General features: G+C 29.8%; 1 protein-coding gene across 5 annotated transcripts in view; it reads right to left on the bottom strand.

The window, feature by feature from the left end:
- LOC140040250 (poly(rC)-binding protein 3-like) overlaps positions 1-26,030 on the bottom strand; it is a 92,032-nt gene that overhangs the window by 46,527 nt on the left and 19,475 nt on the right. For 4 of the 5 annotated variants that reach the window (XM_072086038.1, XM_072086039.1, XM_072086035.1 and 1 more), the window contains one exon: positions 19,609-19,683. The gene's annotated coding sequence lies outside the window, so the exon portion shown is untranslated. Of the gene's footprint in view, positions 1-11,193; positions 11,472-19,608; positions 19,684-26,030 lie in introns of those variants that run through there. The other variant, XM_072086037.1, reaches the window with a different exon arrangement.

The following is a 26,030-nucleotide window of genomic DNA, read 5'->3' as shown; positions in this document are numbered from 1 at the left end:
TGCTATTGGTGAGGTGTCACAATTATGCAATTGCATCTTTAAATCTGTTCTGAATCACAGTATAATACTGAAGGGTAATTACTAAGTAATACTAGTCACAAAAAGGTCACAACTCCTTAAAATACCAGTTGATAAATAAAGAAATAAAGTGACACAGTTTATCTGAAATATACAATGTAATCATGTTTAAAATAATTCAAGGGAGGCCAAACACTATTCAAGACTAAACATCAAAATAAATAGAGTAAGCTATCTATTTATAACATTAATAAAGAAAATCGGGCAAAGTTTACTTTCCCTTTTACACACTGAGTATTCAAACTTACCTAAATCACTTTTTTATGGAAGTGAGAAGGATCGATCAACACAATCGTTCCCATCTCACTTTAAAACTAATAAAGTCATTCTAAGTAAAATGGGTCAAATTTCACTACAATTTTCATCAACTGGTGGTCTAAATTGTGTATTGCTAGGCAACTATGCTTACTACGATGCAATGCATTCCTCAGTAAGTTATCTGGTGTGAGCAAAGCTCAATTATCAGTAATTTCATCAGTTTTACAAGCCATGTATTCTAGCATCATGGCACGTTCTTCGTATAACCTTTCTAAAGTTTGTAAAAATACTTTAAGCTAAAAAAACTGAACAAAAGAATAAATATTTGTTTTATTATTATTCTAGGAGGAATAACGAAAATTAAAATTATGACCACTGGTGTAACAATTAATTTGATTGGTACGTAAAGTACAACAGTTTTTCAAATATATTTTGACATTTAAATTCAATTTAATTAAATTAAAGGTAAGAGTAGATGTTTAGAGTCAAGAGAAAAGGGGGCGTTGTGAATCAAACAAAGGTAATAACAATGTAACCTTTCTAAACACCTGCTGCTTTAGATGAAATAGATGTATTGATAGAATAGACAATGTATTGATAATCATAAAAGAAAAAATAAAGGTAAATCTTATAAATGAACAAAGGAAGTAAACAAGATTTCAAATGGTACAATATATCTCAAACTGCTACAACTGCTGCTGCACAAAATCTATCATTTCCATAATTACGTAGGAAATTTGTGAGGGGTTTAACAACAACGAATACATATAATTAGAAAACCTTTGTATCGTAGAGAGATACTGAAGATGTTCTTTTACAATCGAGTACCACTTTATCCTAAACAGATTTCGTATTAATCATACATGTCATGTCTCGTTTTGAATAGTGAAGGAGAGTGTTTTGATTAGGAAAGCTAGCCAATAAATGAACACACACACTATCTTTTTATTTTCTCATACTATAAGGCTTGCTTTATAATTGTGCTCCAATGGCTTTTAAACCACCACATGGATTAATATAAGGGTTATATAGATTTTGTTTTTTTATTCTTTCATATACAGTAATTATAGATAGTGAAAAATATTTGATAGCCACTTTTGACCATCAATTGGATTGATTATATAGTTTTGTTTTTTATTCCTTCATATAAGATAGTAAAACATATTTGATGGCCACTTTTAATGGCTGATTACATCAGGTCTTTTAACTGAATCCAACTTCAGCTCTGTGGTTGTTATCTTATCACCATACATCTGACATAGAAAAATTATCAATTTGTGTCATTTTATTTATTGCAAGACAAACTGTATGCAAATCTAACTCCTACGTTTCTATGACATTTTTTACATTAATAAAATGTTAATATTCAAGTGTCATATAGAGAATTTTCTCTTCCCACTTACGATAGAAAATTAATGAATTATTGTCTTGAAAAGGATTAGGTTTTCTTATTTTGGCATCTTAAACCGAAGATGACAGCTTTAGGAATCATGTGTTACATGAAAGGTTAAAGGTCATGTCAAACAGGTTTACCAGTTACATGAATTAACAACACATCAACTCTCCTATAACGGAAAAACCCAAACTTTTTACCTGAAGTGAAACCGATACGAAAGATGGATCTTAGAATTTAGCAATTATTCATGCCAATAACTATAAGGAACATGATACATGCAGGTATAACACCTAAGGCGGTTGTAACAGGAGGATATCTTAGCTGTTTACGACTGTTTACGAGAATGTCCTTAATGGCTTCTTCTGTCAGCACAAACTGGTTAAACTCTTATTAAAAGATGATAGTAAAGAAAAATTGGAGTAGAAACATGAGGAATACAGTCTACGTGGACTTGCCTAAGGTGGGGAATTTTAAAGGAAATGAATGTTCCTGAATAATGCAAAAGAATGCATAGTATAAGGTAACAAAACAATTCAAATTGCTTTTAGATCATATTTATAAATATTAGAGAATAAAAAAAAACTATTTAAGTTGTAAATTAAATTCCTTTATATTATTCATCCATGTAATGTATAATCTAACATCTATAGTCATTTAAAAGATGTTTTTATAATACTGTTAAACCTCTATTAAGAGGACACCTTCAGGGTGCAAAACAGTTTCCCCATTCCCTGAATTGGGATTGGCTGTAGTAATAAAACATTGGCCCTCTTCATTTCACAGGAAAGTTACCCTTATTAATATGGTTGTCCCCTAAATAGTACTCTATTAGTACTGTACTAGGCCTATATAACTATCAATAAAACAGTTTTTTTTTATCATCATTTTTTATTTAATTTTTGTTAAAGCGTGTTCAATTATTGTATATGTGCACATACTACACAAACACAATAGTTATAAAACATTAGAAAAAAATACCAATGTACATACTAATGCAAATGCATAGACACACATAATGCAATGTTGTATTAAATGAAACAGACATTAAAGCTGGACAAAGAAAACAAGAAAGGTTACACTGTTATTTAAAAGGAGAATTGATATACAACCTACATTATTAGAGTGAATCTGTCTTTTATTTAGCCACTTTGTGTTTTCAAAGCATAATTTGATTACAGATTTTAATGGATGCTACAGATATAACAGCGCTCAATTTGTAAACTAAATGGTGTTTTGGTATGTTAAGAGGTATTTACATGGCCTACTAAAAAACCAAGCCAGAGATGGATATTAATCTTGCTGTCTGTTCTATTAATTAAAGGTATGTTCAGGCACACATAGCATTAAGGTTTATGATATAATGCAAGGCATACAGTAATCTGTGGCGATAAAAGTTAACATGTTCAGACACAGCAATCAACCCCTTTGCGTAAAAAACTCTGTTGTTCCGGTCCATGCGGATGATGGGATACAATAAGTATGTATGTATACATTCATGACACACACATGAAAATTGACATCGCCTACAGATGTTTACAGACTTTTTAACGTAACAACAGTTGTCTAAGGCTAAATTGCGGCCTAGTTCATAACATTACCTTACCCGAAACCAGTTATAGTTAACAAATTGTGACTCTGAACATTATAGTACAGATAAATGGTTTTTTTTACTGGTACCTTAGTTTTGTAGTGAATTTGCAAAATTGTATGTGTACCAACTAGCCTAACAGATTTAGCCAGAAACACAAAATCAAATCAGGCACCAAAACTAAAAAATTAACATACTACTTTGTTCATTATAAATCAAATTATCTCAGTTATAAACGTAAGTTAACTTAATTTTATTACGTCATTAATTTGTTTATCTTAATATATTTCATACAATGTAGGTATAAATTTAAATTAATGTCACTGGCAAACTGTATTTATTAGGTTTCAGAAAACATTACTTTAATCAAACCTAATGAAATTTAAAGATTAACTAGTTTTCATTCTCAAACATTATTAATGTTTTGCAGGGTAATTATATCTACAGTATTTCATTTATTTTTCTTTGTTCATATTTTATTCTAGAATAATAATAAAAAAATACAGTACTCCTAAACCATGAGGCCAATTTCAGGCTGTTCCTGCTGGGGTACTCCTAAACCATGAGGCCAATATCAGGCTGTTCCTGCTGGGGAAACATCCAATAAGTGTAGTAGACACTATATAAATGTCAGCAATTTTTAAACCAATTCCTAGACTATCTTTATATCACACATTCCTGTTGCAGAAAGATCAAAGATACTCATCCGTGAGACCGGTATATTTATTTTATTTTGCTTGGCTAATTTGGACTGTGTTCAAATATGAAAAATGATGTATAGTATAGGTGGAACTAGGTGGTAAAGAGTGGCTTTATATTAAAGATGCTTGCTGAAAATCAAGCTGAGCTGGTTTTAAACTAAATTTTAAGGTGGAAGACACTTTATTTACACTTCCATGTATTTTGTAACATACCAAGGAGAAATGTGATATTATACTTTGAAGAGTGTGTGTAAATGAAAATGTAAGGCTACTTTAGGAAAAATCCTACCTTTTGTGGATTTTTGTTGGAAGTGACCACATGCATTAAATTCATTGTGATTTTTAGAACAACAATTATTGTCGTTTTCAAGAAACGAGTGCTAGATTTTCTATCACAATATACAATAGTGATTAATCTTATCGTTCTAAATACATACATTAAATAATTTATCATACATGAAACCGGTGTCAATGGACAGATACGTGTAAAGAATGAATTATAGCCTTTTACATATTTTGAAGTAAATTTGCAGTTCAAAAGTATAGACAGAAGGATGCATCAAAATGTATTGAAGATTGACCACAAGGGTGGGTGGGTTGCGTCTTTATATATGTATATTGTGAATTTATATGTATTCTTATATATATTTATTTATGTCCTTCAATATTTGTATGTGTATGTTTTTGTTAGTGTTTTTATTGTAAAGGTTGTACAACGTTTTTTCAGGCTCTGCCTTAGTTGTACGTCCTCCATCTTAAATTGTATTTTTGTTATGTTTGTTATGAATAATGATGGAAAAATAAAGATTGATTGATTGATTGATTGACTTTTTCTAAATTAAATAGGTCAGGTAATTTTTACAAAGCCAAAAATGGGCATCAAAGATAATAACTAGGTCTTCAGACTATAAATCATTTATTCTGCAAATATTATTAAAAATAATAGACTTATTATTATTATATTAAAAAACCCTTATATCCTAGCTATCATCTCTATCAGCACCCACCTACCAAACCAGAGAGATTCATAGGGTTCGAATAGCCTCCTTTTCAAACTAGAAATCAACAGAAAAAACTGTGCCAGTAAATAGGCTTGCTTTACCTCACGAAAATGTTGCCAACTGCCTACAAAAACAATTATCTAAACATCAAGAGTCATTCACACAGCTACTATTTTTGCTGCTGTTTTATTATTCATTTTATAGGTAATTTCTTTAATTAAAAACATTTTGATAAATCATTGATATTATTTTCAGTACGGTATTAAACATTTGTCATTACAAATTACAAACAAAAATATGTTTCTATTTTCTTGTATAAATAAAATATAATATATAAGATATTATTTCGTGAATTAAACAACAACTAATACATTAATATTTCATGTAGTTGATTATAATGGATATATTGTTAATTTCATCGTAGCCTTCGACTGCTCTTATTAACTAAAGTACCTGCCACTTAATATTTCCTGATACAATCACAAGATTACGATTAATAAAAGTACATGAAAAATTATACAACCAAAAAATTAAACGCAAAATACACTGACAGCCACCCAGATTAAAACATAAACAGTTAACTAAATGCAGTATCAAACTTGTTGTCACAAAAAAAATGTGATGTGCCCATATATGGACATGATGATGTCATATCACTACCATATTTGGTTCACTACCAAATTTTGGCACATCACATCACAACGAGTTTGATAGTGTAGACAGAACAAAAACAACCACTGGGAGAATGCCAACACACAATGGAGGCAGGGAGAGGTGGGAGGACCAACGGTGCACAAATTGTTTTGAATTAGAAGGAGACAGCCCTTTTATTCTTTTGATCTTTATTATATATAAATGTACACATATTATAGTAGGCCTACAGTACATGCAAGAAATGAAGTATGCATTATTCCACATTGTGTTGCTGTTAGTGTTAGCTATTCTGACATTTATTATCACAAAGTATTTAGCAACATGTAAAATACTTTTTATTAACACTAATAGCTGGCCTATAAAATGCCAGCATCAATGATTTATTCAATTTATACACCTTTCAACAAAACACCTATACACGACCTTTGGGATGTAATAGGCGATTCCGGAAGCTTTTAATAAACAACTTTTGTTAAACATTCTTTTTTATTGACACTAATAGATGTATTATGAAACTGGGTAAAATTGTATGAATTATTAATTTATGAGTTTTTCTACAGTAAGCATGGATTTGACCTCCTATACATTGGCTTTGTTTCTCAGACCTATCAATCAACAAGTTCAAGGTAAATCTATAGGTTGGTCTAATTCATTCTGACACACTGTACTTGTACTTACACCAGTGCATTACAAGTAAATGGGTGTTGAATTATAGATACACAATTCTAACCAATTTGAAACATAAATCATACTCACTGTTTGAAATCTTAGCTGGCCTATGTCTATAAATAGACCTTATTACAGTATATTAAGGATACAGATTGTAATCTTGACAACAGATGAATTAAGATAAAGAATCTCATTTTAATGTACAAAAAAGTCTCACACTGTCCATATATATTTTACCATTTGTATAAAATGAATATCAAAACTCTGTGCCTAATTATCACCATCTAAAAGTTTATGCACTCTTTTATATTTATTTTTTTTTACATGTCAACACTCCCTCATGCCGACCTCTAGCACGATGATAGGCCGGGGACAAGTAAAAAATACTGGAGTCCACCTCTCGTTTTTTCAACTTTAGATGATGGCATCATTATTTGCTACATTTTAGTTTTTCAAAGTTTTTTAAACATATAAATTTAACGTCAAATTGGGAACTGTAAATTAGCTATAGAGATTACACTTTACAAAATTATTAAAAGTAATTACTTTATTAGCTATAAATACACTAATATTTCTCATAATTTAAAAAAATGAATATTTTTAATTATATTATCAGTAGACCTTTCTTGTTCTTGGATGGGATAATCCTCCAATTAATTTGATATTTTCATTATGTGGATGACAAACTATTTCTAGTTACTTACAGCAACAATTTCATGAAAAGAAGATGGAATATTAACAGTTATTAAGTATTACAAGGCAGGTGCATGCTGTTCATTATGCAAGAGATGTCATGCTCTGGCGATCTGAGAAGCTAAATCATTCAAACTTCATAATATCCAATGCTATACGTATAATTATAGAATAATAGATAATTACATAATCTTCAGAAATTAATTTTTCTCCCTGGTCAATTGCATTATTTGTGTATGTGCACAATTTGGATCAATGTTAGGATGATGTTATGTGATGATTCAAATCCTGCGGAGAGGATTAAATGATCTGGCGGCTTTCATCACTGTCAATAAAATAGACTAAGCACGATAGGGGACTAACCAGAGCGACAAGAGAGTCATTAGTGCTCGTATGCCTAATTTGGGCACCAATTCCCACCTTCCATTAACTATGATATATTATTAGATGTGCTAGGCCTACAGATTCTGGCCTATTTTCTGATAGCTTCCCCATTGAGAATGATAATTTAAGCGTATCAAGTTTCATGAGTTCTTCGCTCCTGATCTTTGCCTAACTGTTAGTTAAAGGTTGGTAGCGTATATCTGCTAGTCCTTTGATTGGGTGGCAAAGAATTGATGTAATAAATACTCTGTAGTAAGAGTGTGTTATGTAAAATAGAACTCTAAAAATGTATTTTGTATTTAAAATGGTATAACTCCTTTACTTGTCCGTGAAAAGAGTTATTCGTCATCAAACATGTGAACGAGTGTGCTATGTAGAAAATTAACATAGATACAGTTTGTCTTGGACAGAGGTAGGAAGGTGATTTATGATGGGTTTTGGCAAAGCTACGGATTCCTCCAGCAAAACACCTTTTCAACCATCATCACGCACACCAAACGAGATACATTCCAATACCCTACTACAAAGGTTTTACACCCTGACCCACTCAAAGCTGTTTGTGGATACATAGGCCTACTACACGTGACATTATAATTATTAATACTTTATAGTAGTATCAAATAATTTTCTGAACAATAAGTTAAATAAAATGATTGTTGCTAGAGTATTGACATTTAAAATGTCACTGAAGATTCTGAGAACAAATAGCTTTTGATAGGTTAGGTAAAAATCACCAAAAACAGGTACTTTCCAATAAAACTTGTCTTATCCGATATATATTATTCAACGATCAGTATAACTAGATATTTTTATGATGGAAATACCACTTTCCTTGAGGTCATATAATCATTATATTAACAAAAAATAAATGGAAGTACAATTCATTTCCATTATATTATTATTTGAAAAATATAATCTGTTTGAATATAAAAGCATGTTTTGTCTTTAATAATTTAACATTCATATATTGTTTACATTATGGAAGCTAATAACATGATTTTCTTAAATGCCCTAAAGGAAAATGGAAAGAGAAAATTAAACTACCGGTGTGTACTAAACGTTGTATATACGGTATATATAACATGGGGATAGTTTGTCTTTTCCATTGTACATATTATTAGCTTGTATTAAAGGTAACTAAACAACTTGGGATACTGTCCTGTTCAAAGTGGAGAATTTTGTTGTCTATAGTTTGTAAAGGAGAAGATGTTATGAGGCCAATCAACATTTTTAAAAGTATAAATTTTTGCCAACTTCAATAATATTTGAGATATTATATATATAGAGAGAGTTTACAGGAAGTCGTACATTTTGAAATGTATGTCTCTTGTATGATTTAAACATTTTTGGTTAATTATTATAAACTAGCTGCAACTAAGGTATTTACATCTTCTAAAATGTATTTATTCAGTTTTATTCAGCTTCTGCAAATCAACATTGAATTTGAATAGTAAATCATCAATAATTTAGATTTTCTAAATAATACAGACAATAGGGAAGGCAAACCAGTGTGGTAAATTAAAATGCAAATTACAACAGATGTTTAGACTTGATGTAGGTAAGCTAATACTAACAATGTTCAAGTTTGTTTATTCAGGGTGTCAAAACAATAAAAAGGTGATGTGGCAAGACCAGGCAGGTTATATCCCTAAATCAACCTGTACCTAGGTTTACGAAGAAACAGGGCATCTGCTTACTATTCACAGCCAATCTATAACTTCTTTCACAGTTTCTTTTTTGTAACCTTCAAGTGGAGTATAGTAATAGGAAAAGAAACATAAACTATTTTAGTAACAATAACATAGACTTTGTCTGGTTTTCTGGTAAGAAATAGATTAAAAATATCTAATGTGTGATAAATTTAGAAAGGAACGTTAAAACAGTTTTTTATAATTGGTATACCATCTCCCATCTTTGTTAAATTTCAAATCATCAATAATAATCCATATTAAGGAAAATGGCAAATGACATTAAATACTATTCTTCTCTATATAAAAGAAAAATGAAATTGGAATATACAATTTTACCAGAGAAAAAAACAAGTTACTGGTGGGAAAAATGTCTAAGGATGGAATTATTCATAGGTTTTTAAGACTTTAACCAACCATCAATAATTAGGAAACACAATGAACTAATAGGCTAAGTACGTAATATTATGAATCTTTATAAAAAAATCAATAAATAGATTGATTGCCTTGATTCCAATAATTTTTATACAAATTGTAATTTAAGCTTTTCAATTAAATCTTCGTATAAATTACATATCAGGTGAAATATACAATAATTATTAATTTCCTGTTGATTAGTCAGCCAATAGGATTTACAACAAGGCATAAACCCAGACAGATAAATGTATGCAAGAATTACAAATGATAGTATCATTTATTGCGTTAAAATACACATGAATGGTCAATTGTCCCAGCATGCACCATTGCTTTAAATCGTTGTTTTTAGCACTGTCCATTCTGACACCTGCAGTGATTTAGTTTATACTAAGAATCAATATAAGTAGCAAGACAACGGTATAATGGTGATGAAATGCTAGCCCCAACCAAGAAAATCAGATACAGCGTGGCTTCAGGCAAGTCATTAAGTGACAACCTTCGGGTCTTTAAGCACGCTATTCAGCTTTTTCCATACATCCAAATGTCACATAGGCCTAGCCTGGTTTTAATTGTTTTATTTTATACCGTACTAACGTCATACTTATTATCATTCCTACAATTATAATGCGTTGTTACACTCTTGGGATTCTAATAGACCAAAGAAATCAATCAGGTTTCTCAAACAGAATGAGTGAGTACTGAGCTAGTTATAAATATTCCATAAATTTAATAATGACAGAGACTGTATCAATATTATAAATTTATAATAAACATTCCTTGGTATTCATTCTTTCATCCTGATTTTCTTTTGGTTTAATGAAATTGTGTATGTTTTGCTAATTGGATTTTCACTGTCATTTACAAAACATTGAAAGCAGGTGAATTAAAAACCTAACATTAAATGTTGTTGTATTTCCTTAATGTACTTTCTATTATTTTTGCTGCGTGCAATAATGTAGTTAAAAAGTATAATAGTTTTGATATATCAGTTATTATATCAGTTATTTCAATGATGACAATTCTTGTTTGGTGACAGACACAGACAGTTAGGGGATAGGAACAAGTAAAAGGCAAAAAAATACAATTATCGTCTACAATAAGTATCTAAATCCTAAATGGAACATTTCAGATGGCGTTCCTCATGATAGCAATATTTAGCTACAGAGTTGTAAAATATATAATTAACAATTTCCTTTAATTTAATACTGTATAGGCCTATTATCTATCTAACTTATTAACTTGCAAACACATTATAAGCTGAGACCTAAGATATAAATAATTACTATGGTGCAAAATAGCAACAAATCTTAATGATTTTCACAAATATTATTTTAATAAATTATGAGATTCATATTTCTGTGATTATCAAGACTGCACTAGAGTGCACAATTTAGAAAAGAAAGAAATCTTCTTAAAATAGAATGATAATTTAAAAGTTAAATTTAGGACAATTTTATGCAAGTTATCAGTTTAAAATTCAATGTACAATCACCTAGAAGCAGATTTTATCGATTATTTAACTCGCCTCCCACGACTAATGGATACCTACTTGAAATATACAAAACAATGATAACAGATTCCTATATGTACAGCCTATCTGTAATATGTACATTGAAATCCAATAGCATCATCCAATACAAACAAAATAGAAGAAGATTAAACTTACAAGGTTTGGGAAATGATTATACTACTACATACAGTTGAATCTCTGGTTCAATGTCAGACCTCTAGGAAGAAATCCATTTCAGTTTGTATACGTGAAAATCGAAAGAAACTTATTACAGCAGGTGCGTATGAAACGAATAACAAACAAGCTCGGGGAAGTGTTCAAGCACAAGCGGCTGGGAAGAAGATGAGAATAGTTGTAGTCTTATAGTAGTTCGTTATTATCTGCACATGTCAAAACTGGTCATTGGAGTTCCACAGCAACTACAGGCAAGGAGGAGATTTAATTGCAGAATATTCCATTTTCAGGAGAGGGGAGAAATCACTGCTGAATCTGATGATTAAATTTATTAAATGAAACGCAGTGCTTTGTATACAATCAAAGCATGCATGTTCCATTATAAATTGCAATTATTCATGTAATGAGTTTGTTTAATGAAGATAATAATTGTCTCAAGCAATTAATACAATATTAGCTGACCTCAATTACTAAATGAGAGATTCCAATTTAGATAAGTGAAGGCTAAATCAACATTCTCCAAGCAAGGTATTCATTTCTCCAACCAAGAACAGATTTTGGTTTATAGTTATCTTCTCACATTAACTCACATGTAACATATTCATACACACACATTTGCTTCAGGAAATCCTTTCTGAAGTCTTACACCTTTTTTCAAAATCTTCTTATTCTGTTAATGATGAATATTTAATTATCATATATTATTACCTGCCAATTATTATTTCCATCTTCCCAACAGAGGGCAGTAGATTATATAAGCTTTTTGAAAAAAAAGAATTTCTCTTACCTTTTGGATTAATAATAATACATTTTACATTTATATAATTGATTTCATAATCTAAACTTCAATAAACTATAATGGAATAATTTTTGTTTTAAATACATACAGAATTCTAATAAATCATATCAGTGATGATGACATTGATGATGTCATTTAAGAGGATATTTCAGTGACAATCCAATAATAAAGGAGATTTGTTTAGTTTTTGCATTTTTTTAAAACCTCTCTTAATTCTCATTAGATTATATCTTGTCCAAAATCTAATGCTGTTTAATGAGAAAAGAAAATCATTGTCATTTTACCGGCCAAAAGGTTAAAAAACATCATTACACTTTCAAAAGTTGTTCCCACTGATTGTATCTTTGATAATAATCATGTCTCCTTTTTAATCAAAGTTATAAAACCCTAGATTGTGGGATATAGCCCATGTGAAAACATTTCTATATCAAATACAATTTCAAAAATGTTAATCAAGTATAACATTAGAATTACCTTTTACATTTTTGTGGGCCAATTATGCGATCTGGCATTTGGTAATAATGAAAATGTCTAGGCTAATAAAAATAGAACCGTAATGTCTTTTTTAGATGATCTTTTTAATGATAAATGACATATTCCAACTTCCCTGATGCCAGAAAATACATCTGCTTTTGGGCAAAATACAGCATTAGAAAATATGATGATGATGAAGATTAATAATGTACATTAGATGAGAATGGTATCTTATCAGAACTATCAATCTCAAATTTGTACTTCTTTCAAATACTTTGTAAGCCTCTCTCATCTGGCAAGTCTTCAGCCACACATCTGATAAATATTGACACAATGAGTGGAGGGGTCAACTGGCTGGAATTGTAAATTAAACTAATGACAAAAATGGCCCTAAGTTCGGTCAGACCTAGTTAATAGTGACAGATAAAAATGACCATATTAGGATTTGTTAAATATTTGGAATTAATTCTGTAATTAAACACATGCCGCATCTTTATATGGAGAATGTTGGAATATTAAAAAATAAATTTGTAACATATTTATTTGGGTTGCAATAATAACAGTCATATTCAGTATTTTGTTACTTTCCAAGTAAAGCCAGTATGAGGTGTTCACAAACAATAACTTTTTAAAAGAACAAGCTTCCAGTGTAGCTCATTAAACATTTTTAAATCCTGTCTAAAAACCCATTTATTTAAATAAAGCTCTTTTAAAATGAATGTTGTCTCTATGGATATTAACAGCATTTCGTAAAATGCTGTGAAAATTACTATTTGTTTACTGCGTGTATTGCCACAACAAATTATTATCATTATTAAAAAATATGCAGCATATATTCTTATTGAGCCAATTGCACACAGGTGGGAAAAATGATATGGTTGCACTTGCAGTAAAGAAATCACGAAAAAAGCTTTTTTGCATTAAATAAACGGCTTTATAGTGTACAGAGCATAACATAGACAAGAGCATAAACATCCGTCCAAAAAATTATTGATTTTAAACTCAGTGGTTTTTCATTCTTTTATCCTGCTTATCATCATAATTGGTTGGTTAATAGACAAAACCTTGCACAACAATAATAATAATAATTAAATATTGCGGGTTAATCAATGGAGCGTGTCCTTGCTTTCTTGAAATAATTTAAATGAAATCAAGGCAGCTGATTTACTTGTATTGCAAAAAAATATTAATTAGTGCCACTTAGGCTTGATAGTTTACATACAATTTGTGTCCACCAGTTTGGAGCATTATTTTCAATTTTAGGACATGGACAAATGGTGTTAAAACTAATATTTCGAAGAAACACATGTAACTTCTTTTTTTAAAGAAATAACTGTATATGTATATATATAATTCAATTTGGAAATAAAATGAGGCACAGTTCAAGTTTTTATGCCTGATATATATTCTAGTAGACGCTTTGAAATATGTGTATAAAACCGCATGCAATCAGTAATGTAAATCCTTTAGGGTTAATGTCTTCACCAAATAATATGATCTCTTTTCACCGTTCTGAACCGTGATTGCATATTTTACATTCTACTTCATAATGTTAAATTGTCAATACATCCTAGCTATATCGATGTTGACAATCGCGAGAACTAACAATTTGCAGTGCCCTACTTAGTTTAGTAAAAGCTCACGTTTACTAAAGTGGGATATTTTAGAACTGAGATTAAAGTGAAATTTAATGTGTAAATTCAGTATACTTGACAATAACATGGATTAATACTCGTGAAATATATTCAATCACGGTAGTTTTAATTAATTAAACTATCATTAATTTGAAAGATGCATTACATGGTTATCAATAGTGTTTGAAAGTGTGGCGAAAACTAAACACAAATCATGTGATTTACAACGCACAGCTGTTTATAAATCAATGTTTTCTTTCAATTTTGGGAATTTACCTTTAGTTCCGACACACATTGTACAGTATTTAAGTAGTATTCTTGGTATAATTAATTCCTTTATGCTATAAGTTGTATCTGTGGCCTATGACTTAGTCTACACTATCAAACTAGTTTGATGTGCCTAAATATGGTGGTAGTGATATGACATCATCATATATGATCACATCACATTTTTTTTGTCACATAAAGTTTGATAGTGTAGACGAAGCTTTAGTCCATATTTGGGCACATCACATTTGTTTGTCACATAAAGTTTGATAGTGTAGACGAGGCTTTAGTCCATATATGGGCACATCACATTTTTTTGTCACATAAAGTTTGATAGTGTAGACAAGGCTTTAGTCCATATATGGGCACATCACATTTTTTTGTCACATAAAGTTTGATAGTGTAGACGAGGTTTTAGTCCATATATGGGCACATCACATTTTTTTGTCACATAAAGTTTGATAGTGTAGACAAGGCTTTAGTCCATATATGGGCACATCACATTTTTTTGTCACATAAAGTTTGATAGTGTAGATGAGGCTTTAGTCCATATGGGCACATCACATTTTTTTGTCACATAAAGTTTGATAGTGTAGACGAGGCTTTAGTCCATATATGGGCACATCACATTTTTTTGTCACATAAAGTTTGATAGTATAATCAGAGCTTAAGACTTAGGGCCTGTTCAAACCTACACTCAGAGTTATGATTTCGGACTGTACACGGTCGTACAACTCCATACTGTAAATCTGAACTAGGAAGCCATCTCCTACAACAACTTTGCTCAAGTTTAATACAAAATTAGTGAGGTACATACAAGTCACGATCAATGACACTTTGTATTCAAAAGCGTTAGCTAAATAAATTACAATAATATAATATGACCTCACTTTACGATACAAAACCATAAATGTCTGAATATATTAATAAGTGATATAAAATGATCATAAAAAAAATTTATATTTTTTCACCAGAGTAACAGGAAATTGCCATAAAAGAATTCTATTTTTATACCTCCATGATTGATCTACACACAGTTTTCCAAGACAATGCAAACACAAATGTTAGTTAGGTTATTGCATGAATCTAGAATTGAGCAAATTGAGACACTCCTATCAAACAATAAATACAGAGGTATTTTTATGAGAGCAGAATTATGTTCTTGGCAAGAAGTTCATGTTATGATACAAAGTCTTTGCTATAAACTGTCGATTTGGTGAAATAGCATAAGTTAATTAACCTACTTCGTTAGTCCTCTAGTTATTATTACTATAATTAACAATCTATTCAATGAATCAATTTGTTTCTATAAATTAATTTTGTACAGTAGAAGGTACTGTAGAAAGTCAGATTTAAATCCCAGATTATGTGCCTTGTGCACTCTACAAACTTTCAAACAATATAATATAACAGAACGAGTTTCTGCTGCGAACAAAAACTGATTCATACCTGTGTGAATAAATTACCTCTAATTTCTCTGGCAGTAGAAACAGGAAAATTACTTTATATAACTGGTTAAAGAGCGTTCTCATTTAAATAAAAGTTAAAAACACTCTGTTTGTGTGGAACAATTTAACTAGTTATCACTGTGAAACTTTTAGTTTCAACGTAAAATAACAGATACTTGATTGACCACTATTGTAGATTATTTTACCGTGAGTTCATTGAATTTAATATTTTTCGTTGACGACTACCAATTGATTTAAAATGATTTTCTAGGAGCACAAACTTCGGAATGATCTTAATTATTAAAATTAAATCTATTTCCAAATAAAGGGTTACTCAGCGATAAGCAGCAGAAATAATCTCAATTATACCCTTTTTACACTATCGACTGAGAGAGGAACACGAGTTGAACTCGGAGGCAATTTCCATTTACACTAGCCAAAAAAACTGCGAGATGAACTCGAGTTGCGCCCATTTACACTGCATCGATCACCCCGGTGCTGTCAATCAAATCACTATTGCAAGCGCACACTGGAACTTAACTGACTAATGGTTTAAATGTTAAAATACTGGAACATATCGACAAATCTCATATAAAAACATAATAATCCGAATTTACACACAATTTATTTAATTTTGAATGTAGTCCAGTGTTATATTTTCTTTGTGGCTATTAAGATTATCATTTATTATTTAAAAATTAGGGCCTAACAATTATTTTTATTTTTAAAATGACTGCATTTCCGCCTGGTAGACTGTACGTACAAATAGGCCTTAAATTGTTAGGTTGGCATAAAAATAGGGTAGGTATGGTAAGTATTTAAAATAAAAAATGTATTTGTTAATTAGCATAACAATGTATCAATGAAGGAAAATTATTATATGGTAGGCCTACTTTTTCAGTTCCTAAAGACGTCAGTATTATATATATTTTTCCCCTTTTCAATAATTAGGCCTACATATAGAATCGGCCAGGGTAGAGTTACACCAATATTACATTATTTTAGGCTTTCTGGTAAGGTAGAATGCACATGAAAAATTTCAATATTTTCAGCAGAAAAAAAAATCACAAATGTGTTTTTGCCTTTAAATATAAATAAATAAATAATAAAATAACGAACAGCACAATATATCGTACAATTATTATTTTAAGCAAAAAGGGTGTATTTTAAGCAAAAAACCTATTTTGTTCGCATAATATATTGTATTTCTGTGACAAAATGTTACATTTTCACGTCAATGACCTTTAACAGCTCGGTGTTGAACCACAAAAACCGTTTACACTTCTTGTCCCCGGTGTAGATTCGACTACACCGGAGAAGGTACACCGGAAAACATTCAGCTTCGTTTCACCCCGGGGAGACCACACCGGGGTGGTTGGATTTTCCCATTTACACCAGTCAATAAAAACCACAACACCGGCGTTTAACTACCCGGTGTACCAACAACTGCGGGGTTACACCGCTGTTACAGTGATAGTGTAAAAGGGGTATTAGAGACCTGTAATTTGTTTTATCAATAAACTTTTTTTCTCTTTTATTTCCACCTGGCAATGTATTTTACACCTATGTTGCCAATAACTAATTTCCGTCTAATTTTGTACATATCCGGAAGATGGATAATGTGCTCTTATGTTTATTTCTCAATATTACCACGTTGACAGATTTTGTTCTAATTTTACTGTTTCTACTATTGCCATGTTATGGAATGTTTTTGTTAAAATAAGCAGCTCTAAATAAAGGGCGCGTGATAGATCGGTCATTTGCCGCAAGGGCCGGCAATTAGCAGATGCTGTAATGAATTGTCTGAACATCTTCTGGTAATGGAGTCATCTTGGGTTTGGCGTTCCATAAGGAGAAATTGTGTGTACGTGTTTACTCACAGTTTAATCTAACTGAAAGAATTATTTACGATATTGAATTTAGCAATACATTTCTAACTTTACAATTGCTTTATATACAATACACAGTCCTATATAACTTTTGATTTAAATTTTACTTTAGTTTGTTGATGTTTGTTTATATGAAGATGAAGTTATTTGAAGAAAGAAATATTTCAAATTTGAATAGTGAAGTTGATATGTATTATATTAAAATTGTTCTAGATAAAATTTATAGAAATATCAGAAACTAAAGACTGAAATAATATAATTTTAATAAAAGTATACTGTAGCTGTTAATTAATTTACAAATAAATTTGTATGAGTTGAAAGATATAGTACTGTCTGCAGATTGGAGTGTCATTCCGTTCACCGAAAAAAAAATTTAAAATTTATAACACACCTACTTTCTGTTTAAAAAAATGTCACAATTAAACTTATTCAAGTATTTAAAGAAATACAACTGATGCATATTTCCAAACTATATTGATAAATTGTACAGAAACCAAGAGTAAGATGTGTATCTATACGAATCACTTATCATCATCAAATGCATTTTTTATCATTGAAAAGCTTCCTCCATTAAACAGTCAATTATTAAATCAACTTGAAAATCATGTCTTGAGGCACAAAGCTGACAGAAAACATTAATACAGAGGAGACACTGAGAAGAAGACACATATCAAGTCTGATTAGAAGAGTGGACGAAAATAATGACCAGTGGATATTATTGTCACTGGTCATTCACTCATTAAACTAAAATGACCCATGCACTTAATATTGATCAGTTTATGATGGACAAGACATTGAAACCATTGATGTCAATATATGATTAGCATAGTTTTTCAGTTTTTGGTTATTTTTGTGATCAATTGTTAACCATGCAATTACATATTTTTGACTATGGAAATAGATCAAAGGGGATAGAAATAAAATATAGAAAAAATTAATTATTTCGCTAAAACCCCTCTATTTATCTACACTAACCTAAACTGCTAAACATATTTTAATATCAAAACAAAAAATAAGCTTAAAATAGAAATAATGTTATAAAACTCTGTACTAATTTTTTCACAGTACAACCCACAATTCGCTACATAATTCACATCAATTCTGAGAGAAAAAAAACATTAAAAAAATATTCAAACATAAGATTACTTTTTCTTAGGAATCAACATTCATTACAATTTGACAATTTGAAAAGTGTTTGATCAAATTGATGGTTTATCAAAAGGAAACACAAAATAAGATATGAATTATCTATTTTAAGTTATAATCATTAAGCAAGGAAGATATAAAATAGGCCAACCTTGGTTATAAATAATGTACTTGCTTTTATGCAATGCAGTTAGAAACATAATTTGCCATTATCAGAAATATATTGAATGGTAATATTTTTAAACTCTATAAACAGTTTTAATGATTAAAAGTTTAATATACCAGAGAAAGAAATTCTCTTGCAGTTACAACAAATATTAACTTTATGAATTTGAAATAATACTGCAAATTCATTTGTTTTATCAAAGATTATTTGTCCTATCTACTTATTTAAAAACATGTTTTGCAAATCTGTTTCAAATGCAGAAAGTTAGAATTTAAGAATACAATAAAAAAAAAAGTGTAAAAAAAGTTATACCTAAAAATTATTAAACTAATTTAACCCTGTAATTGGTAACTGTAAATAAGTTAAATTTATTTGTCAATTGTAGACAGTATAAACATTTAAGTAATTTTAACGCTAAATTATTATTAGTAGTAGCCAAACTCATTTTAATACCGAAATTACAGTAGTATCAAATTTATTTTTATACTAATTAAAATTAAAAGTTACAAATTGAACACAACATAAAAACAAAGCAAAGCAAGTACAAAATTATAAACAAAAGAAATAAAATTACCTTGTAGGGTTTAAGCGCAATTCCTTTCAGCTAGTTTTATTTTTTTTCCCTGATGTGCTTCTTGGAACGAGTGAACTAGTAAATGAAACAAAAAAGTGGGTTTATATGCAGTGACAAAGCTGTATGCCAGTAAATCAGTCACTCCACACTGATTATTGATTATTGAGTGTGTCTGTAATCGTTAATGACTACTAGAGCTTGATAAATTAAATCACAGTTTTTGAATGATCCCCTATTGAATGGATGTCAGCTAAAGTCGATAGGCATGTGGCGCTCTCTCTGTCAGCCTACAGACTTGTGAACTGCGAAAAGGTTTTAAATACGGCTTTAATTTATCAAATTCATATATAAACTCTAGTATCAGATGAAGTCAATATATTTGAGGGCTGGCTAAGTGGTTAAAACGTCTGTGGAATGAACATTTCCTCTTTATTGTACGGTATACAACATCATAAATAGATAAATTAACAGGTTCTATCAAAGAGATGTACATATGGCGACACATTGATCGCCACAATTTTGAGAGAAGAAACTTTAAATACATTATTTGAATGTTATTACTTGACATAAATTTATCATTTATATCTATAAAATTATATATATAGCTATTTATGTAATTGATTTTCAACCTTTAATTCAACAACAAATCTAAAACATCTTTTATTAATTTATATATATTTAAAACCCAAAGGCAAATTACTGAAAAAAAATGACAATGCTGTGGGTATCAGTGGCTGGATCTCAATGGAGATACACAAAAAAAAGCGAAAAGCTAAATCAAAATGATATAGTAAACAGCCAGAAAAGAGATGTATATATATATACGGTATATTTTTTGCAATTTATTTAATTTACAATGTTGGTTGAATAACTCAACGCAAAAACCTTTGCTCATTTTATGAAAATAAAAATCATGTATATTAGAAACAACGTATAAATATCAAAAATTCACTCAATAGAAACAAATAAACAAATACAAACATAAAATAGTATGAAAAATTACAACTTTTAAAATGTTGATCGCAACGAATAGTTCACCTTTGACCTGATTTTCATTTCAAACTGATATCCTTTTGTGTTGCACGTATTATAGCGTTGGTGGAAGCAATCACATCTTTTAAAAAATTATATAGATCTCTACTCTAACGATAATGTTCTACGTGCGAATGCTTGAAAGGTTAAAGGTTATTTTGATTTATGTAGCGCATATTAACATTGGTCTCAATGCGATAGTGAAACTCTCTCAAATGCTTCCTTACACATTCTGAATATTGGATACAACATTATAACAGTGTTTTCAACCATTTTAGGCACATAATATATTTATTTTTGTTTCAATTTCTGATGCTAAGAATATGATTGTAATGCAATATTCAACCACTTATTTCTTCAATACAGAATTGAATAACTTGCGGAAAAGAAATAATAATAAACAGTTAAAACGTTAGGGAGCTAAAATGTACAAGAAAATGAAACTTAAGCCTAGCATTTTCATAAAGATTTTTACTTAATAGATAAAATAATTTCCTTGCATTTAAATCGTTTTAGTTATCCGGTCAATCAAAGAATTTATCTTTTCTGTGATGATGTTTCCTCTAATGTTTGTAAATTAAGACTAAAAACATCTGTCAGGTAAAAATTATAGAACATGTTCTTGACCTGTGTTCTTACGATAACTAACTTCTACAGCTTCAATGTGACAACATCATGTTAAAATGACAATTTCGATCTACTCCATCAAAATTGTCTTTTTTGATACACAACTGAAAGCAGAAAATGTTCGGATATTCTAAAAGTATGTGATGTTCTTAGCCTGTGCCATTTTTCCAATTTGCATCATCACTATTTAGAACTAGTGTACTGATAACCATTCTTCTGCCTTCAGGGCCTATTATGAGATTTATTTAGGACAAAAAAAGTTCAGAGGTCAAGACATTTGATTTCTATGTTTCTGACAAATGTGTATGTATCATTATTCCGCACAGAAACATTACACTTGAGGAAACGGGTAACATATATGCATTGTTTTCTGATATTATTTTATAGTAGTAGGCCTAAGTTATAGCATACATGGGAAAAAATTACAGGTTTTCTTAGCAATGAAAGTTGAGGTAACACCTGTTCTGGTCTGGCTGCAGGTTTGTGTGTACAGCAATAGCGAATTTTCGTTTTCACAAAGTGCCACACAGCTACATGTGGGAAGCTGAACATTGCAGGTGTAAAAGGCGCTTAAGGAGGTAAAATATATTTTGTTTCCTTCTTGATAGGATGCAATTAGCTGGGCCAATCATCAAGAAGAACTCTTCCATCGTTTAAACAAATTTATCGCTATTTTCATTAATATTTAGTCTCTATCGGTAAATAGGGCAAGTTGGCTATTTTTACTTTAGGAAATGAACATAGTTCAGAAAAGGAAATACAATTAGGTCAATATTACAAAAAATACATGTAGATAAAAAAAAATGAATTGAAATATTGAAGTTTGATACAAATCAGCAAATTGTGATCGATCTAAGTTTAAGTTCTGATGTCAGTTTATATTAAACGATTGATCACTTCCTCGACATGTTAGCATAGTGACTTACCACAGTACGCGCGTTAGAAAGGTGCCAAGAATGTAAGCTTCAGGCTAACATCAGAGCCTAGTTTTGATTAACTTTGAAATGTGCAAAACTTCCTGTCCGGAAGTAAATAAGTAACATTTTAAAAACTTTACACATTTTCTTTGATAAAAAAAATGTATGGATAAAATAAAAGATGAAAATAATAAATTTCAATCAAAAAGTTTGAAAACAATGACATGTTTTTAAAAATAGAACATAGTTCTTCTTGGACAGTCAATTAAAGATGAAAATACAAATAAAATCAAACTTTGAATAAGCCAAAAAAATAAATAAATACATTAAACAAGAAACCCATTGATTTTCAGACAAATGAGCTAATTTTCTTTCAATTATAGTTTGGTCAAAGTTCATTATAATTGATAAATAACATATATCATTAAACATGATATTAATACACCTAGTATTGGTAACATATATCATTAAACAGTATAATATACCTATAGTACTTACAAACTTCTTCCTAAATATAAAAAATCTATCCAGCAATCTTGAATTAAACAATCAAATGTCTTGACAATGTTGTCTTGTGCAGAAGTGCGACAGATCATAGATTCTCAAACAATAGTCACACATCAAAATAATGATCATTAGAAGGACTCATTATTACATAACACCAATTAACAGCTGTCTTTCTCATAATACAATCCTTTAATCATGTGATTCAAATCCTCCAATCACAGAACAATCACCTGTTATATACTTTCTCTTAATAATATTTCAAAAAGTTAAATACATTGACTAGTTTTGATAATGTATTTTGTTGGTATTCAATATTGGACAATTATGTCGTCATCATAATTTATAAATATTGAATTCAAATTCATATCAGATCAATTTTTGGCCGTGGATGAGTTTGCACGATTAGGAAAACTATGAGCTCTGCATAATATATTATATTAGGTTGACTTCACAGATGACAAATTCATACAAATCTGACGTTGGCTGGTCAGTTAAAGATGTATTGTCCCCCTGAAAAAATTATTCTTAACAAATTGTTTGTTCAATATTCCATTTTAATGTATCATAATAGTTATTCAGTTTGACCTAAAATTGTATTTACCTAAAAAATGTAATTCAAAGCAAAAAATTGTCAAATTGGCTGCCAGCCAATGGATTTTTGGTTGAATTTAACCATTTATTTGGTCATTTTACAAGTGAAAACATTATTTTTGGGGTTTTTTTTTTCTATGGAAGTGATTAATTTTATCAAAACTACAAAATAACATATTCAAAGTCTGATTTAATTATTCTAAATTTTTCATGTTTTTGGGGGACAATACATCTTTAAGAAATTATTTTGATGGAGCACATAGTGGAAAATCTGTGCCATAGGCCTATTAAAAATATATCATCAAAGTGGAATTTTACTAATTAATACTAATATTTACAGAAACTTAATTATTACAACCTTAATTATTACAACCTTATATAAACAATTTACTGGGAAAGACATTGTTTTTATAATATAAATAAATTACGTTAACTCTATTTTTTGTAATACACTATCCTTAAATTTCTACTTACCGTAAATAACATTTTAAATGTCACATTATGGTTCATGGAAGAACTATTTTTTTCTTCACAAATTAAAGTGTTTTTGCTTTTGTGAAAGTATAGGTAGGAATGTATGTAGAAATTAATTTTTCTAGGTATGACAGTACTATAACACAATTTAATTGTATTTTTGTGAAAAATAAGTATGAATAATAAAGGACTTGATAGATTTATTTACAGTATACATGGAATCTACGTTTCAAAAGGAATTATGAGCATTAGGACAAGCATATTTGACTTAACCATCTATTTAAAACTTATCACATCTCGCTGATATCGTATAGTTTAAAGTCATTACTGCGTATGCAAATGAGCTCATTAAGAGTCTACTGATTGTAGTAAAGGCTAACCCCAGAAGCAAAATTAATGACTCTATAACCCCTTAGAGAACACAATAATTATTTTACCCAGGATAATTCAATTGAACAAATAAGCCACCAGAAATCACAATTGCTTAATTGGAAATCTACAGTTTGACATTCAATGCTATGAATAGTGCAGAGAGAGAAAACCAAACTCGTAAAGAGCTTAAATAACTTGTTTATTCCTAAGCTGCGGTGCAATAGTAAGTCGTGTTCTTTCACAAATAATGTCATAATTCAAATTTTTATGAGTAAGAGGATTATAGATGTGAAGATCGCTGGACTGATGAGATTAAAAAGATTCAAGATTTGAAGTACTACATCTTATGTAATCCAAATTATTATGGATAACAAGATTTTTCAATTTTGTTTCCTCAATCTGTAATTGGATATCAGGAATGGTAATAGATTCTTAAGTTACTTGTCAATACTGTATGAATGATTAAATAGTGAAATTCACTAGATCAAAATATATTTTCAACATATGATTTCAAAAACGATTTTGTACACAACTATAAAACAAAAGGCAAATAAAAATCAAATATTGTAATATTAGTTGCAATGTTAAGGTTCTAATGTTCTTCAATTTGACAAAGCATGAAGACATCTCATACAATAGGGGCTACTTGAGATATACTGACAGATTAAAGCATTAGATAATTCTGGAAACTTGCACATATCCATAGAAGACTTACACATAAAGTTGTATCAATGATAAATTAAAATAAAGTGTATTGAAATTAAGCCCAAACTTTACACCGAAATTATTGCGACAAAAATGAGGGAATGTGCAACTGTAAGCGGCAATTATTATGGAAAAGGGAGGGGGATACTGAAGAAAAGATTGTTTTTGTTCTGGCCTGATATAAGATTTGCAAAAAAATTTTCATGTACTATATATTTACAAAGAACTTTAGCTGCTGGTGATTAGTATGAAAAGGACATAGAAAAAAGGTGGTTTGTTCAAAATGTTGATATTGTTGTTTGACAGAAAGATTATATATCATTACATTGACTTAATGACTTGTACTATTTACTAATGAATGTATATTTGAATTCATTTTATACATTTTCCTTGCAATTTCTTAATATATTTTCAAATCAGTGATAATTATTTTACAATACAAATCAAAAGTAATTTTAGTTATTTGTATAAATGGATGAAGTGTCGATATACATACTGTAAACACAAGCGGCTTATTCTAAGTGGTATTATCCAATGTGATTAGAAAAAAGAAATTTCACCTGTCATATTAGTACAAATTTAACGATTTCCTGCCAACTATTTCTTCTAATTGATCACAATAAATGCTTTGATCAAAAAAGTAAATTAAGGATCTGGAATTCAACGGAAATTGTAATAATAATATATTTTACATGTAAATTAATTTTGTAGGTCTGCAATAAAGAAATGTGTTTATATTTGCCATAGCTACATGTACAGAATTGTAAAACAGCTAACTACATTTGATATTGATAATCAACTAAAAGCAATTTACAACTTTGAAAGAATTGGAGCAAAGTGATTTCTATATAACAATTAGAGGAAAAATATAGAAGTGTGTCTAATATCTAATAATAGCTTAGTTTATTATTTCTTTATTTATATAATTTTTCAAATATCAGACCAACAGCGAATTCATCACCATTAACAAGATTTACATTTCAAAGAAAGTAAAGCAGGGCTAGAAATTTACTTTTTTATCTCAGTGAAACCTAGAAACAAAGCAATTACTAGCAAGCAAGCAATAAATAAATGTTTATGGTAAATTTATTAATTCTACACAAAATTGAATTAAAGATTTACTTGATGTTGAAACTTATAAAGCCGTAGCTTGTGTGTCCCTCAACATGTTTCTATATATTGTCTTGTCTACTATAG

Source organism: Antedon mediterranea, chromosome 2 (genome assembly GCF_964355755.1).
Source record: "Antedon mediterranea chromosome 2, ecAntMedi1.1, whole genome shotgun sequence".
NCBI lineage: Eukaryota > Metazoa > Echinodermata > Crinoidea > Comatulida > Antedonidae > Antedon > Antedon mediterranea.
Note: the sequence above shows the minus strand (reverse complement) of the source record. Positions and strands in the feature narration are given on the sequence as shown.